The sequence below is a fragment of the Pyxicephalus adspersus genome, chromosome 5, assembly GCF_032062135.1.
Source record: "Pyxicephalus adspersus chromosome 5, UCB_Pads_2.0, whole genome shotgun sequence".
NCBI lineage: Eukaryota > Metazoa > Chordata > Amphibia > Anura > Pyxicephalidae > Pyxicephalus > Pyxicephalus adspersus.
Window position 1 is genome coordinate 100,241,353 of NC_092862.1, and position 12,752 is coordinate 100,254,104.

Genomic DNA, 12,752 nt, shown 5'->3' on the forward strand with positions numbered 1-12,752 from the left:
TCATGTTCAGACAAGGAACACTCTAGGTCAGCTACCAGGAAGATTTGCTGTTGTCAAGCAACTGTGAAGTGTACTTTTTTTTCCCAACTGCTACATAATTACATGTTATCTATCATTAAAGAGAAATAAAGACCACTATTTTTGCAAATATAGTCAGACCATTCACTATAAAAAATACACTGTGGTAAAGGTTTGTACCCTTTTAAAATATATGTGATGGTCCATCCTTACATCAAATAATTGTCCCAGGTTACCAGAAGCAGGGTGGTGCCATGTTATGGACATTGGGGTAATATTCTGCTATCAATTTTAAGCCATTATCAAAGGCACGGGTGTACCATCCTAATTCTTGATTACAAACATCTAGATCTTAGATGTGGTGCCCACATGAAGCTTTTATTTAAACCCCCATTACATATCCACATAGTATGGAAAATTGAAATTTTTATAAATTTAAGTTCATGAGCACGGAACTGGTATAAAAAAAAAAAAAAAAAAGTAAAAAGTATCTGTTCTTTCTGCTACCTACTAAGAAGGCCTCCCTATGAAACAGAGTAAAGCTGCGTACACACGGCAAATTTTTCTCGCCCGATAATCGGTATCGGCCAATTATCGGGCGAAAATCTGCCGTGTGTACAGTCGGTCGTCGTCCATCGTCCGACGACCGTCCTGGCGGATCCATGGACGACGACCGATCCTAATGAAAGGGAAGGGGAGAGCGCGCAGCAGGGTGCCGCTCCGTCGCTCTCCCCCTCCCCTCTCCATAGAGCATGAACGGTGCTGTATGTACAGCATCGTTCATGCATCGTGCAGTCTTTTCTCGTTGGAAAGGATCGTGAAAGATCCTTTCCAACGAGAAAAATTGCAGGTGTGTACGCAGCTTAAATGAGCAGGAGGTTAGCAATCAAACCATCAGACGAGCAGCCTAGTAACAACCAAGGTTACTTCATAAAGACAGAGGAAAGAATATACTCATCCAAAGATAGGAAGTGTGTTAGTCGCTGAATAACCAAGTAAAAATAAAAGGAAAAAGCTTGGAAATTTGTAGTCAATGCAAATACCACAACTATAAACTGGTATATTTATAGTTTACATATACATTACATTTCTGGTTTTAGTGACAGCATTGGAGGAATATTACATAAAAACTTCCATTTTTAGCATGAGAAAAGGTGGTATAGATAGTATCAGATAATACTTCTAGGGCATGGAAGTGTACACTGAAATTTACATTTGTCTTAGCGCTGTAACACCCAAACATGCAGTAACAAGTTTTAGGCATGGAAAAGCAATTTACATCTTCACCTGGTTCATCTCCCAGACAGAACGACACTCCAACCAGAATTATCACTTTAAAAATACTATTTGAAATGAAGTGATTAGGCCCCCACACCAGGTTCAGCAACATAAATGTATCAGATCTCTTGACAAAAAAACTACAACTAGTTCTTCAGATATTGGCCCCCTAGTCCACAAGGAGAATGAATAGTCTCATATCAAGGAGAGTTTAAAATATGGACAGAAGGCAAATTGCCATCACCAAGGGGTTAAGCTGTACTTAAATTATGAATTACCAGGTAAGAAAACAAGAACATGTATAACTTTCAACATTTCATAAATCTTACTTTAATCAATAAGACAGTGTACAAATAGGTCTTGTTTTCTCACTCAAGAAGCGTGTCACTGATATTTTTGGAATTCTGTCCCTGCACACATTCCCTGGCATTACGATAATTTTAGGTTCTTGATGTTCTATTTTAGAAGCATTTACCAGGGATATTTCAGATTACCCTTTACTTTTAAAAGTGAAAAACGAAAACATTTGAATATGGAATTAAAGAAATGTTAATTGTGTGAGAGCAGTTCTCTAAAAGGCTAATCCATTTTTAGTTTTTGTTAACACATGCAGTGCATTCTATGTGCCCTAAGCTATTCTCACAAGCTTGCCTGGAGCTACAGCACTGAATTGTTACAGGAGAGGAAGCTATACCAGTAAACGGGCACTGAAAGGGTCTCAAAACACAGTCATCAAGAGGACAGGTCTAAATTTAGGAAGCAAAGTCCTGCATCAAGATGGCCACCTGCACACAGTGAGACAGTAAAGAACAAGATACAGAAGGTCAATGAGGACAAGCCTCTGGAGACTTATATGAATCCTGGGATCTTGTCGTTTCCCCCAGTTTATGTACACCTTCAAGCTAAACAGAAGTCATGGAAATATTATATCAGCGTTTTTAAGAACTTTTTTTCTCCCATTTCAAAAAGTGCAGGGTACAAAAATAAAAAGGTTTATAACAATAAGCAAAAAAGGTCTGAATTCACTGCCCTGTAACCAGACCAAATTGGAAATCCCTGTATTCCCTGGCAATACAAGTGAGAGAAACAGAAGGGAGTATTTCAATGCATTTCTAAATAAAAATCAATTAATTCACTACATTATTTAAGTAAATGGCACAGTTACTGAACAAGAAATTTGTAAAATAAAGTATTTGTGCATCAAACAGTTCACCATTCACACAAACTGAAATTCAAAAATAGAAGTGTATGCAGGGGCGAGCTCTAGCTATAAACATGTATATTCGGATATCTGCTCCAAACCACTACCAAGAGCTTTGCAGATAAAATCAAGGTAATGCTTACAATAACAATACATCTTTTCTCTTTTCCCACACCATCAGCCTTGAAATTCCATGATAATGTATTTTCCTTTTTTATTATCTCAATGTCCTTTCACATGTATTATGTGTACATTTGCAGTAGAACACCCTGTGCTTTGTTTTTTATGTCATTTTTAATAAAGCTGAACTCCAGAGGGAAATAAACTTACCCTTGCAGTGGGTTTCCCTGCCTACTACAAGGGTTAAGAACTATCTTTGCCTAAAGAGGATGAAGGAGATCAACCTACCTTCCAAAGGGAACAATTTCTAAGAAGGGTTTATGGTACACTGGAAAAGATGGGAAGGAAAATCTATTTTAACCTTTACCACTCTAACAAAAGCTCTGTCTTTAGTTATATTATATAACATCTGTGAAGTCTATGACACAAGAAAAAATAACTAATAGGGATTCAATTCAATAAGCACAACAGGAGTAAATATACCCCTTAATTAGATAAACATCTAGCAAAATCTAATTGCTGAACAAAGTGCAGGTATGACTATCAAAGAATTGAAGGTTTTAAGTTCAAAACCTAAAGGGAAAAAAAAAGCCAGACTGAAATACAAAAAGCAAATAAAACCAAAAAAAAAAAAAATCAGTTGCCAACAATTAGAAGTAATACAAATAATTTTTACAATTTTTGCACATCAAACTACAACAAATATGTTTACAGCAAGTATTAACATCTTAAAAGCATATAAGCAGCACTGTCTAGTGGAGATATTTTTGTAATCATTCCTCGGGGGTATGGGTCCAACAGCAGACCAATTAGTGGTGCATGTATGTGTATCTACCCAAAGCCCCTGTAACAATCACCTGCCTCCCATTTAGTATTCACTATAGAATTGGTACTTCACTCTACAGCCTCTCTAGAGACAGGGATATATTTGTGAAGATTTAAAATATATATGCAAGAAAACCTAAAAATTGGTTTTGCTTAGGCAGCAGGGACCAGAACCTGAGGGCAAAAAAAAAAAAAAACCATTCCATCTTAAATGGTCGAGTTATCAAACCTTAATAGTATTCAACCATGTTATTTTCCTGTATCAATTTTAAACCAAAGCTAATAGGTACAGTAGGCAGTACAGCAAGCCCCACTCGCCAATCTACCTACCACAGCTTCCCAAACTAGGCTGCCCCATGTGACAGCACATAGGTGACTGTCCAAACCAATAGAGCAATTCATTAGAAGAAGCCAGAGGGACCGTGTACATTTGTACCAAACCAGGTCTTTTTTTAATATTAAAAATAAATTCATCTGAGCTACAGTTCCAAAACAGAAATATTGTGTTTAATTTGCTTCATACAAGTTACACAATGTAAACATGTTTAGGGTTGAATTTCTATTTCTATTTGAATTTCAATCACACAACATTTGGCACTCCAAGGATCTCTTATGCTGGGATCACTTTTGCAGACACTTCCTTGTCATGGTAACAAACTGGTTTGGAGAATTGTTATATATATATATATATATATATATATATATATATATATATATATATATATAAATCCAAAGACCACACCTACCGATAATAAAAGTGTAATTCAGGAAAAAGCCCCCTCTGCTGCCTATAGGCATGCAACAAATCCATTATTTTTTGTCTTTTTCTTTCTCTGGTAAATTGTAAGTGGATGTGGAACCAGTTTTTATAACAAAATTAAAAAGTCTATCAAAAGCAGCTTTGGCCAGATCATGTATAACAATGAAGCAGCTACAAGTCTATGGCATGTATTGCATATGAGGTATTACACTGAGTAAATAGATAATCAAGCATATAACATTATTTAGTGACAAGAATGCTCTCCTCTCTTTCCGTCTGCCAAGAGCAAAGACCAAACATTTGATGAGATTTTGCTTTTGTCAGCAGTTTGTATCCCCCGAAGTAACAATGGTAATTGAGAGGAGGATGGTAATCGCATGACATATAGCTCAGCCACTTTCCTCTAGAAGACATTTATTATGCAACAATGGAATAGCACTTCCACAACCACAAATTCAGGATATGGGGAGCTAAAAATCCAGTAGGGTTGAACATACGAAGAACAAAAACATTACCAACAACTCCAGACACACACTAATCAATACTTATAATAGGAAGGCAAATACAAAGACATAAAAGCAAAACAGTCCTGGATATGTGGGGTAAATGGTAAAAAGTGTGTGTGCGCATGTTTATCTCTAAGTGGAGTGGAACCACAAAAAGGCAAGTGTCTGAAGGGGCCCCAAGGGAATACAAGACAATAAAAATGTCACCTCTCAACGGGGATGAAAAATGTAGACGGGCAACATTTTCAAGCAAGTCTCAGCTTTTAAAGAAAATTATGTTTCACAGGATGTGACTTGGGAGTATACAATGTAATTTCAAGCTACAAACTAAAAGAGGGGTTATCTTGTTGAGAAATATTAATCTTCTATCTGATTTGGAAAACTATAGCTAGAAACAAATGTAAAGGGAAATGCAATATTGAATATTACAAAGTAGTGCTTTCTCTCCTATTTAATATCAGTTTTGAACAAAATAGCAAAACTAGTAAAAGACTAAAATACAACTGAATTTAGAAATCAGTAATAACTGCACACAATAGTACTACTGCTTAGCAACACATTTACACTTGAGAATTATGTACTGCAGATAAAAGCAATTCTAATGAATGTGCAAAGGTTGTGGTAAAGGTTACAATACTATACTTCATGCTATTGCAGATCTGAAGAACTATACGGTAAAAGAAAAAAAAACTCAGTTTCCAGACAATGATAAAGGGACTGTCCCATGGAAGGAAACAGAAATTAAGGGGATGAAATATAGGGCACAGGTTATAGAAATTGAGTGTGGGTTAAAGTGTAGGCAAGACCCATTATGGTTGCATTTTTGCTAAAACAAGCTTCTAATCTTGGACTTTAATGTTCATCGAACATATATTTACGGCTCCATTAGTATGGATAGTCAAAAAACAAACCTATTGTATTGGACACCAATTTAAAAAGCTATTTTTCTTATGATATTATACACATGAAAGGTTGCAAATTACTTTTCAGCTTTTGAAACCTTCTGCTGAAAGTTTATGAATTTGTGAAAGTTTATGAATATGAAGTTTATGAGTTAGTGAATTGGGAACAGGAAAAAAGTTAACATTTCATAGCAACCACATGTGTGATACAACTATCTTAGTCCCACTCTAACACAAAGTAAATTGGTCAGCCAGTCCCAGTGAACCTGTCTATATACAAAGTCACTGGTAAAGAAGGAAAACCATTTTAAAAGGTAATATAAATACCTTTCCAATGGCCTCAGTGTTGAAAATGCACTGCTTTGAATATTCCCTGGCTGAATTGATATTGCACACTCCTGGGTATGCAGAACACCTGTCCTCTCCCCCCTTGCATGTTGTTCTTCCTTGCAAGTCTGTCATGAGTAGAGGTTATGCAGGGCATCAGAAGAACCAAGGGGGAGCAGATACAGAACACACCTAAAGTCACCAGCCAGGGAACCGTGTGGCACATTTTAAAACAGAAAGGTAGTTTCATTGTCTGTTCCTTCTAAACCATGTCACTTGAACAATTGTTTCTCCATATCTATTCTGGTATCCCCTTGTCACTGTGACAGAAAGGAAGAAGTTACCTAAAATTCACAAGTAGAACAAAACAAGAGTAGATGGGAACATCTGATCTGGTGGCATTTGTCTCCAGGGAGGGGTAAGTGTCCCCAGTAGATACAGGTCACAAGAGAACCTCACAAAGTTCTTATCCTGTCAACCGCTCTACCCAAAAGAAAATAAACTCACAAAATTTACAGTTAAAAGTAAAAAAAAAAAAAAAAAAAAAAAAAAGACTACTAATAAACGATAGTTTATATAAACCTTGTTTTGGTGAAGTTTGTACATGGGAGCTGCCATATTTGCAGCACTTCCTGCTTAGTGCTACAACACTTCTATCTCACGGCAGGTTCATGGACCTGGCCTGGCCAGACTGTTAAAGCCAAAAAATGTTAGCTAGAAAAAAAAAACAAAGGAATTGTACATATACATCAGGTCACATACAACCTGAAGATATAATTAATTCAAAGCATAACCCAAGCCAGGAACAAAAATGTAATATCACACCTTACCAGCTCTTAGATGTGGTAGCTTCTTTTTTTAAAAAAGTACAAAATTACCTTTTGATCTGCTCTGAAAAGCAGTACCTTAACATACAATGACTAAAAAGGCTTTCTCATTGTAAACTGCACATAACTAATTTATACATACATACATATATATATATATATATATATATATATATATATATATATATATATACACACACACACACACATATATACACACGTATACATACACACACACGTATATATAAACATGAAGTTTTCTTGTATTTGTCTTCCCTGTCTAGAAACAGCATGGATACAGAAGGATCATGGATTAAAGAGGGACCAGCCAGGATTCTGCACATCTCTTCCTGTAGATATTGGGACACTATAAAAAATCCTCACATGAGCAGTGGGCTGACTCTTGAGAGTAGTTCTACAAAAATAAGCCTCAATAGGTGGATATCAGATACAAAGCAACAGAGGTTTCCAGCCATGTCCGCGTGAGGCTTCAGGATTTAGATACACTTAAAGCTAATCTTGCATCTACAGTACCTACCAAGCCTCAGAAACTGCTAAAAAATAATAATGAATATAAATTAAATGACTGACTGCTAAGGCAGTGTGAAGTGTAGAAAGCCCGTATCAATTAAGCCTACTTTCCTTCCATTCAATATCTTTATAATACCATTACATTGAATAATATAGGATAGACAAACATTTACAAACTTAAGCTCATGGAACACAATAAAATACTTGGCTTTGATAATGGTCACAGGATTGTTCTGTTTACTGGGAGATAAAATTGTCCAGAATGGTCCTTTCCAAATCCTGAACGCACTCACTACCCAGACCACTATGTTCATGTTGATATGCATGGATCTGACACTGCAGTTTACTCTTTACAAACAAACTGTCCTCACCTAACTTAGGTAAATCATTTGGAGGAATTTCAGAACTTATCCGAGGAAAAACTACAATCCTTCTTAAGCTACCTTAATTTTTCATTAGAGTTTTAGTGTTTTTTCATCATAATTGGTGCTGAAAGAGAAGGTGACCTACTTTGTGATTAAAAATCACCCGAGTGTGTGTGTGTCCCAAAGAGAAATCTCCACTCTTTGTACAGTTTACAATGTGTGCTACCTAGTGTTATCCTAAATTAAAAATAGGTTTTATACAAACATGAAAAGTGAAGATATGAGTTTCTTTCAGGTAAAGCTACACAAATATACAATTATTCATAAGATACAAATCAAACCTTCAAAATGACCACCTAATCCCACTCATCACCAACTCATGATTACACATCTATTAATGTGCACAAAATTGTACCTACAGTGGAACTAAACTCAAATATACAGAAAGCCACTGGGAAGTGGAGATTTTTAGATAGCATAGATATGCCAAGTCTCAACAACAAATACTTTTCCCCTGGCTCCTGGTGGCTTTTTGCTCACACTTATTGGCCCATTTCCCCAGTGTACACCTCAGATTTTCTTTTTAGGCTGGGTGTGAAAACATTGTAGGTGGTGGCAGTCCCTGTATTGTGACCCAACTCTTCAGTAACCATCCAAAGATAGCTGGGTGGTCACCAAAAAGTGCCAGGTGGTGCACCCAGATAAAAGGGGCTGGGGAGAACACTGTTTAACATATTGAAGGGTAGAGCCTGGCTTTATTCTTGGCACTCCCAGTAGGGTTGCATGCCCAGGAATATAGCCATAGAGGATCATGGTGGACTAGTCAAGTCAGCAGTAAAGATAGCAGATTCAAGGACACAGCCATGACCGATTCCTGGACCTAATATTGCTTCAGGACACTTTATTAAACAGTATTTATATAACACCAACATATTATGCAGCACAGTTTATGGCAAAAGCTCAACCCCACCAATGGGTGTTTGTGTCCACTTTAAGATTATCATTAGACAATCACAAAGCAAATGAAACATTTGCAAGATAAAAAAGTCTATTAAATTTTGTGTATAAACACACAAAACAATCTGATAGAACAGAACTGCATTTCACAATGATGCAACTGGACTAAAGTACAGAGTTTCCTAACTTTTCACACTTCTGTTTTTTTTTTAAACTCAAGTTCACCTGAAAGTGTCTGAACTTCGTCTTCTATCAATCTAACATCACCTATGTGACCAGCAGGTGATCTCTGATAGGAAGAAGGACAAGATTTCAATCCCCCACCTCCTAGATCGTAAGTTCTTCGGGGCAGGGTTCTCTCCTCCTGTGTCACTGTCTGTATTAGTCTGTCATTTGCAACCCCTATTTAATGTACAGCGCTGCATAATATGTTGGCGCTATATAAATCCTGTTTAATAATAATAAATAAAAGCTTCATCAACCCAGCACCTAATTAAAAAATAAAGAAGTCTGTGTGACAACACAGGGGCCACATTGTGAGCCAAGCACAGCGTTGTCACCGGAATACAATAGGCACACAGACAATGATATTGATGATTTGGCCCCCTGATATTTGGGGGATGGTGACTATACAGATATAGGGATCAGGGTGATGTCTGGATGTTGGGATCATTGTAGTGACAATGAAGGTCATTCCCTCAGATCCTGCCATATGCTTGGTAAGTTTGGTGAATGAAGTGTGAAAGTTGTCCTGCCTGTGCAGCCCCTGAGGGTAAAGTGTGATCGGTGACACAGAGGACCCGCAGCCTCCCGCACACCCATATATGAAGGGATTATTAGCAGCGAAACTTCTCAACATTCGCCCCCCTCCTATAGGTCGGTGCCGGTATAGATAGTGGTATAGTATAGTGGTAAAGTTTGCACGGAGCGGCGGGTGTGAGTGCGGCACCTGTCCCCAGGCTGACCCTCTAGCCCCCTGTACCGTGCCGGAGCCCCTCCCTCTCCCTGGCTGGGGGCGGCCCTTTGTCCTCGCCTGCACTCACCCAGGGCCCGCACAGCACCAACTACAACACAGAGGGACAGTCCATAATTACCGTATGTACAGTCCCCGCCTCCTCCGGTGCTCCGCTTCCCCCGGCTCGCCACCTTCCGCCCAGCGTGTGTATAAGCCGGCCGAGCTCTCTCACTAACACCGGTCCCGGGCGCCAAACTAACCTCCCTGATCCTCCTCTCCCAGGCTACAGCCACGCCCACACCGGCGCCTCGGCTCTGCCATTTCATTGGTGGTTCCCGCAGCGCCCGAAGACTCGGCACCCAATAGGAAAGCAGAGAGGGAAATGAAGCCGGCGCCAGAGTTCCCCCCTCATGTAGCCGCGCACTCCGGCTTCTTTGTTCTGCTTTTCCTGTCTCGGGTGCGTCGGGAGCGCGCATTGCCTCCTCTCCGCCCGGCATTCTCTGCCATTCACTTGTCTTACCTGTCTGAAAAGGATGAGTAACTAATTGTGCTTCACGTGGCACTGCCAAGTATTAGGAACGGAGCTGTGGGACCGAACTCTAAAGTTAACGATAGGAATCAGTAAGCTGAGGTGAACGGCCGGTAACCGGGTCTGAAGCTCCGAGCGCCTAATATTGTCTTAGAAGTGTTGTCTGTAACGTCAATGCCAGCTGTGTGGACGCTGTTTGGCGCGGCCCCGTATTATGGCGGGAGGAGAGGAATGGGCGGTTTTATTTTGAATTTAGTTGTAACTGGACGATGGCCGCGTTAACGGTCGGTATGTGTAGTAAGGTGGGCGGGCTTGTGCCCGGTCACATGACCCTGCACGCCGCTGTGACGTGTCCTCGCTTCTGCCGGCCAATGGAGTAGGCGGGGGGACTCCTGCTGGTGTGTGCGGCTTCATTCACAAGTCCTACAGAGCAGAGGTGTCCTCGTGGGAAGTGATCCCCCTGTCACCACGTGTTCCCCTCTCATCCCATGTGACCCCTGTCACCCCAATCCTCTATCACCCTAAGTTCCCCACAGTCTCCCCATGTTTGTTCCAGCTCTCACCCCAATCCTCTATCACCCTATGTGACCCCTATCACCCAATCCTTTATCACCCCAATCCTCTATTACCCCATGTGATCCCTGTCACCCAATCCTTTATCACCCCAATCCTCTATTACCCCATGTGACCCCTGTCACCCCCAATCCTACTGCACAGAGTTTTCCTTAATTTTTAATTGGGAGACGATAAAAAAAAGAAATCTTTCTAAAAGATACCCAGACAGCAATTAAAAGCCAACAGAGATTCTAAACACGCAAAACCAAAAAAGTGCTACCGGTATTAGACTCCCATGGCTGCCGGGCTATACATAAATGCATTCTTTTTTAAATAAGTCAAACCACCAGCACCTTTCCCAAGACAATGTGACCTGTAGTATAAACAGATAATAGATATAAAATATATACACATATTTAAATGCACAAAGACAAGTAAACAAACAACTAGTTTTATGTTTGAAAGGTTTTTTTGAACATTTTTGCCTCTGAAGAATATTCCTGGCCTTATAATAAGAATTTGACAAAGTGTTCCATGCACCTTTTCTCTTCAAATTTCCTGTACTTTAGAAAATTGGTTGGAACTTTTTTTAGAACTGCCAGTCAACGTTCTTGTTATTGCCATGGTAAGTAGGTCATTCAGAATTTTATTTTCCTTCTCATTTGACTACTTGCCAGCACTCACCAGTTTACCGGTTCAATATTTTTGAAAGCAAACAAGACATTAAAAGGCAGAGTATTTTTTGACACATTTATCCTGATTTTTGTCAAACTAGTACAGAGATATATTTGAGAAAAACACTTTGGTTGGAGCCACAAAGCTCTCCAGTGATTTATTCCTCTTAAAAAAAATACACATGAATTAAGTCCTTTAATTACCTCCTGGGATGTAAAGTCTATCAAACTCCTGTAAAATATCTGGAGACAAGCTCTTTTTGTGTTGAAAAACCACAATCTTAACTTACTGTATGTGTAAAAACAGTGCAGCATCTTATATCACAGCAAGGAACATGGATTCTAAAACACTTTGCCTTCCATTCTCCAGAGAAGCTCTTCAAGTATATAATTATTTTAACTGGAAACATGAAAGAATATTTAAACAGCTCCAGGTTCATCATGTATGTAACCTCAAGCTTTGCCTATTTTTTTTTAATCTAATTCAGTCTTTGTCTTAGTTTGTTTATATGATATATTATAGTTGCTGCTTATAAGACTTTTGGAGTTTCACATCATATGTACAATTGTATTAAGTAGGAGAATGCAATCATTTTTACAATACACAACTACTAATTGCTTTACCATTTCCTTACATTGTGAAGAATGTATCAATATGTATAGTTAGACTTTGAAGATAATAATAAACACCTTAAAGCAGAACTAAAGTTCCATTCTGAAACATTCAATCAGGTGGGGTATTATCACTTAAGGGAACAGGCAATATCCTTTCTGCAATATTGCTTCTTGGGTTTCTCCAAAGAAAATTTCCCCTGTACTTTTTAGGACTGAATAAACTTGCACACACCTGTTAGGTCAAACCAAGATGCCAAATAAAATGGTTGAAGATCCGACTGGGGAAGAGAAAAAGGAAAAATATGGTGGCACAGTAGTAGTTCAAATGAAACATGCAAAATTTATCATAATTAGAGGAAACCTGTCAAAATCAGGTTTCACTGTTTGAGTGGTTTCTGTAGGAACTAACTTCAGTTTTGCTGTTTTGTGTTCTTTTTATTTGCTACTAGGTGAGTCATTACCTTATAATGCATAGGAGGTTCAACCAAAAAATTCACTCCATTACTCTTAAATTACTCTATGCCCAATGCAGATTTTTTTCAAAAAATGATTGTGTGTGCCAAGTCCCTTTGGGGAGAAATGGGCACTCTTCAGGCACACCTGCTTCAATTTATATGATAGTTTAGTTAGGGGCCACACTTTTTATAGAGGTTTTATATACTTTTTTAGCATGAAATGTTAGGATTGTATTTTTTGCAGGCTGGCTGGTAAGTGTTCTGGGAAATCTTGTATTGTCTATAGAATAAAAAGACCTTACATAGTACTATATAGTGAAATCTATGTTGAAAAACATTCTTTTTGTGTTAC

The 12,752-nt window shown here is 38.6% G+C and overlaps 1 protein-coding gene across 2 annotated transcripts in view; it reads right to left on the reverse strand.

The window, feature by feature from the left end:
* The window catches only part of EZH2 (enhancer of zeste 2 polycomb repressive complex 2 subunit), a 32,539-nt gene extending 22,203 nt beyond the window's left edge, over positions 1–10,336 (reverse strand). Inside the window, exon 1 of one of the 2 annotated variants that reach the window (XM_072412259.1) lies at positions 10,093–10,336. The gene's annotated coding sequence lies outside the window, so the exon portion shown is untranslated. Of the gene's footprint in view, positions 1–9,711; positions 9,925–10,092 lie in introns of those variants that run through there. The other variant, XM_072412257.1, reaches the window with a different exon arrangement.
* Between the last annotated feature and the right edge of the window lie 2,416 nt (positions 10,337–12,752).